Raw genomic sequence first — 5,962 nt, 5'->3', positions numbered from 1 at the left:
TTAACTCTGATGTATAATACCAAGCAATCTATTATTCTCAACAATGCTCACAACAAGAGTCAGTAGCAGAATATACTATTTGGCATTGTCAGAGAAGATTTGCTAAGGGTTTTCTTTTTCTTTTTTTAAATAGGTGCAACTCACAAACTCTGCTGCGCAGTTTCGCTCTGTGCAGAATGTTTGAAGGGTTAGCTGCAAGCAGCAGCCACCCTACTTTAAGACCCATTATAGTTTGCAGCTAAGCACAGGCTGAGTTTTGGCTGTTAAGTGCATGCTCAGAGTGAGGCAAGATGGCTAGCCATTTCCCTTGTTTTCCTGAAGCCCTACACTTGATAGCTACAACAACGGCCTCTCCTTAAGGCTTCTCATTTCTGTTTTGAGCTTGGATTCATCCTACAGATGAGTGAGATACCCTGTCATCCAGATGGCATTCTGGTGATTCATCTCACTTCATATGTGAGACTGCCACCTTCCCCATAACCTTTTTCGGATACACCCTCCCCTGGAGACAAAAGTATGGTTTCTCCTTTTTCTTTTCATGAACTGTGAAATGGAGACTGATCGGTTCTTTGGCTGCTGTAACTCTGCGATTGTGTGTTTTATTACATATACAAGGGACATTTTTTATTTGATTTACTATTGAAACATTGTGCTATGTATGTGGCACAGTTTCTGCACTGTAAAATCTAATTAGTTCTCAGAACTTAAAAAAACTATGCAGACTCGTTGCCTAAAAAAACGTAAAGCTTACTTAAGAAAATTGGTCAAGAAAGGGGCTCTCTGAAAATTATAAATATAAACCATTATAAATGGTTCACCAATACCCGCTGTTCTCATTTTCATGCCAACACCCCTCATCGTCAACGACTGGCGAACTTTCTAAGAGCTTAAATCCTACTCACCTTTTTGGCTCATCACCATGGATTCCCTGTTGCTCAGCCCATCGGACCAAGACCTTACTCTTTCTCCACCTGATTTTCCCCAGGCAGTCCTGGATCTGCAGCCTGAATTTCCTAGCGGGGCTGCCGCAGAGAGCCCAATTACTGCCGACCTGTCCGGGGAGCACTTCAGCGGCCGTTCTCGTCACTCGGCCGTCAGGTCCGCCATATCCATTCCACCCAACTCCTCTCAGCTCGATTCAGCAATACAGTTGCTCATCCCCGCGAAACTACGACCTCCGAACCGCTTCTAGAGGACGACCCACCCCCAGCAAAAGTTCACGGTGGAGCTCCACTCCGGATCACTCTGAGACGCGTCTTCAGCCCCAAGGAGCATCTCGGATATCCGACCAATCTCAGCATCCAACACGTCGCCATTCAAACGCCCAGGTGAGGTCTTCCAAAGACTCTTTCCCATCGAAGACCTCAGACTGGACCGTCGCCCGTCTTCAACGAGTTTTGAAAGAGAAAGGCATTCGCTTTTGCCAATCTGACAACAAGGCTACATTATTCCATATCTTCTTAACATCTCAGCGCTCCCGCTCTCATTCACCAAACAGAGGCTGTATCCCAATTCAGGGTCTGCTGCCTTAAAGGCCGCATTTTAAGGCCGATTACGTCACCGCGACGCGACGAAGGCTGTCCCAATTCGAAGGCTGCTCGAAATGCGGCCCTCAAATGTATGGAAGAAATATAGTATCATCAGAATTCAAGTATTTTTAGACATTGAATTTATAACACTGAATTTTTATCCTCCAAAATTCACCTGCAAAAAATTCACCTGCAAAAAATTCACCTGCAAAAAATTCGCCTGCAAAAGTGATGAACTTTTGACCCAAGCCAGAGCGATCGGCACTAGATCGAGTCGAGCGGCTCTCAGCCAATTGAATTACGCTGTTTGATCACATGACACCGTTAGCCAGCAGTGTGTCTCCTAAAAGAGAGCTGTTTAAAGGTGAGTGATTAAGTTTTTCTCCTAAATAGGGATCATTACAGAACGCCTAGTCCTACTTAAAATCCCATTTATTTTCATTTTATTTTATCATCTACTCGAACTAAGGAAAACGTTTGACTAACTCAAAGACAATTTCCACGCCTCCCCTGCCTGTCTGCAGAGGCAGTTTTGAATTTAGGAGCGCCAAGATTGTCCCTGGGGGTTCTCCGGTAAGTATATTGTTTTTTTATCTTCAAGTTTGTCTTTTGAAACGTTAATTTTATTTAAATCCGTTGCTCACGTATAAAGTACACAGACGGGGTCTTTGCTCAACTCGTCTGAGGCGTGTCTCACTAAGCGCTACATGCTAGCATCCTGCTAACCGAGCTACCCTTTACATGCTGTGCTTTAGAAAATAGGATACTCCATCCATCCATCTTCATCCGCTTTATCCGGGGCCGGGTCGCGGGGGCAGCAGCCTAAGCAAAGAGGCCCAGACCTCCCTCTCCCCAGCCACCTCCTCCAGCTCATCCGGGGGAACACCAAGGCGTTCCCAGGCCAGCTGAGAGATATAATCTCTCCAGCGTGTCCTGGGTCTGCCCCGGGGCCTCCTCCCGGTGGGACATGCCTGGAACACCTCACCCAGGAGGCGCCCAGGGGGCATCCTTACCAGATGCCCAAACCACCTCAGCTGGCTCCTTTCGATGTGGAGCAGCAGCGGCTCTACTCTGAGCCCCTCCCGGATGGCCGAACTTCTCACCCTATCTCTAAGGGAGATGCCAGCCACCCTTCGGAGGAAGCTCATTTCCGCCGCTTGTATCCGCGATCTCGTCCTTTCGGTCACTACCCACAGCTCGTGGCCATAGGTGAGGGTAGGGACGTAGATCGACCGGTAAATTGAGAGCTTCGCTTTTACACTCAGCTCCCTCTTCACCACGACGGACCGGTGCAGCGTCTGCATTACTGCAGCTGCAGCCCCAATCCGTCCCCGAGATACTTGAACTCCTCCACTTGGGGCAGGACCTCATCCCCGACCCGGAGTGGGCACTCCACCCTTTTCCGGCTGAGAACCATGGCCTCAGATTTGGAGGTGCTGATCCTCATTCCCGCTGCGTCACACTCGGCTGCGAACCGCTCCAGTGCGAGCTGGAGGCCCTCACCCGATGAAGCCAACAGAACCACATCATCCGCAAAGATCAGAGATGAGATCCTGAGGCCACCAAAGCGAAAGCCCTCCGCCACTTGGCTGCGCCTAGAAATCCTGTCCATAAAAATTATGAACAGAACCGGTGACAAAGGGCAGCCCTGGCGGAGCCCATCACCCACCGGGAACGAGTCCGACTTATTGCCGGCAATGCGAACCAAGCTCTTGCAACGGTTGTATAGGGATCGAATGGCCCGTAGCAATGGGCCAGACACCCCATACTCCCGCAACACCTCCCACAGGACACCCCGAGGGACACGGTCGAATGCCTTCTCCAAGTCCACAAAACACATGTAGACTGGTTGGGCAAACTCCCATGCACCCTCAAGTATCCTCGAGAGGATGAAGAGCTGGTCCAGTGTTCCGCGACCAGGACGAAAACCGCATTGTTCCTCCTGTATCAGAGGTTCGACTAGCGGACGAACTCTCCTTTCCAGCACCCTGGCATAGACTTTCCCGGGGAGGCTGAGGAGTGTGATCCCCCTGTAGTTGGAACACACCCTCCGGTCCCCCTTCTTAAAGATGGGGACCACCACCCCGGTCTGCCAATCCACGGGTACTGCCCCTGATCTCCACGCAACATTGCAGAGGCGTGTCAGCCAGGACAGCCCTACAACGTCCAGAGCCTTCAGGAACTCGGGGCGGACCTCATCAACACCAGGGGCTCTGCCACCAAGGAGTTGTTTAACTGCCTCAGTGACCTCGCCCCCAGAAATTGGCGGGTCATTCCCCTCATCCCCAGACTCTGCTTCCTCCTTGGAAGACGCGTCAGTGGGATTAAGGAGGTCCTCGAAGTATTCCTTCCACCGCCTGACAATTTTCTCAGTCGACGTCAGCAGCGCTCCGCCAGCACTATACACAGTGCAGGTAGAGCACCGCTTTCCCCTCCTGAGACGCCTGACAGTTTGCCAGAACCTCTTCGAGGCAGTCCGAAAGTCTTTTTCCATGGCCTCTCCGAACTCCTCCCACACCCGAGTTTTTGCTTCAGCCACTGCCCAAGCCGCATTCCGCTTGGCCTGTCGATACCTGTCGGCTGCCTCCGGAGTCCCACAGGCTAACCAAGCCCGATAGGACTCCTTCTTCAGCCTGGTGGCTCCCTTCACCTCTGGTGTCCACCATTTGGTTCGGGGATTACCACCACGGCAGGCACCAACCACCTTGCGGCCGCAGCTCAATGCAGCAGCTTCGGCAATGGAGGCGCTGAACATGGTCCATTCGGACTCGATGTCCCCCGCCTCCCTCGGAATGCTGTTGAAGCTCTGCCGGAGGTGTGCGTTGAAGATCTCGCGGACTGGGGCCTCTGCTAGTCGTTCCCAGCACACCCTCACTACACGTTTAGGTGCACCAGGTCTGTCCAGCGTCCTCCCCCGCCACCTGATCCAACTCACCACCAGGTGGTGATCAGTTGACAGCTCAGCCCCTCTCTTTACCCGAGTGTCCAGAACATATGGTCGCAGGTCTGGTGATACGATTACAAAATCGATCATCGACCTACGGCCTAGAGCGTCCTGGTGCCACGTGCACTTATGGACACTCTTATGTTCGAACGAGGTGTTCGTTATGGCCAAACTGTGATTAGCACAGAAGTCCAATAACAAAGCACCGCTCGGGTTCAGATCAGGGAGGCCGTTCCTCCCAATCACGCCCCTCCAGGTCTCGCTGTCGTTACCCACGTGAGCATTGAAGTCTCCCAGCAGGACAACAGAGTCTCCAGGTGGAGCACCTTCCAGCACCCCCCCCAGGGACTCTAAGAAGGCTGGGTACTCCGAACTGCCACTCGGCGCATAAGCGCAGATGACAGTCAGGACCCGTTCCCCGACCCTAAGGCGCAGGGAACAAACCCTCTCGTCCACTGGGAAAAACCCCAACGTACCAGCAGCAAGCCGAGGGGATATTAAAATACCCACCCCAGCCCGCCGCCTCTCACCAGGGGCAACTCCAGACTGAGACAGAGTCCAGCCCCTCTCCAGGAGACTGGTTCCAGAGCCCAAGCCGTGCGTAGAGGTGAGCCCGACTATATCTAGCCGGTACCTCTCAACCTCACGCACTAACTCAGGCTCCTTCCCCACCAGAGAGGTGACATTCCATGTCCCTATTGCCAGTCTTGGCAGCCGGGGGTCAGTCCGCCAGGGCCTCCGCTCCTGGCCGCCACCCGGCACACAATGCACCCGACCCCTATGGCGCCTCCTGCGGGTGGTGGGCCTGCGGGAGGATGGGCCCATGTCTCCTCTTCGGGCTGTGCCCGGCCGGGCCCCAAAAAAAATAGGATACTCGTTAAAAAAAAAAAAATACTCCGCAGATATTGATAGATAGACGAAGACTGCAAATATAATGTTGGAAACGAGAACGGCATTTGGTGAAGGGGTAAAATACACCATGAATAAAGCCATAGAGTGAATGGCTGCCATGGTTGCAGAACGGCCTGATTTAATGACAAGAAAGGGGAAGAGTGAGGTGAAGTGAACCAAAGCTACAAAACACGGTCAGACAAGGCGGCAAAAGGGCAGTGATCTGTCCGTCAGTATGAAGTTGGTGTGTGCTTTGGTGAACAAAAACTCGAGACCGGTAGCAGGAAGATGGGAGACTCGTGTTTCACTGGAATAGTGGTGAATTAAAACATCCTTTGTTGGGGACATTTAGGTGTAAATGCATCCATACAGGCGAGACAGAGGCAGACCAGACAGTGAAGAAAACAAGGCAAACATTAGAAATATTAAAACGGAAATATAGGATTAATATAACATACAATTAGGGAAAATGTAAGGAACACAATGTAAATTATATTGTAAAGTCATTAAAACAGCATACTCTGATTAAAAGAAACATGTAATTGGGTAGGATGATAATAATAATAATAATAATATTAAAAAACATGTACAAGATGGG

The sequence above is a fragment of the Neolamprologus brichardi genome, chromosome 9 (genome assembly GCF_056152115.1).
Source record: "Neolamprologus brichardi isolate AB-2024 chromosome 9, ASM5615211v1, whole genome shotgun sequence".
In the NCBI taxonomy this organism is placed as follows: domain Eukaryota; kingdom Metazoa; phylum Chordata; class Actinopteri; order Cichliformes; family Cichlidae; genus Neolamprologus; species Neolamprologus brichardi.
Note: the sequence above shows the minus strand (reverse complement) of the source record.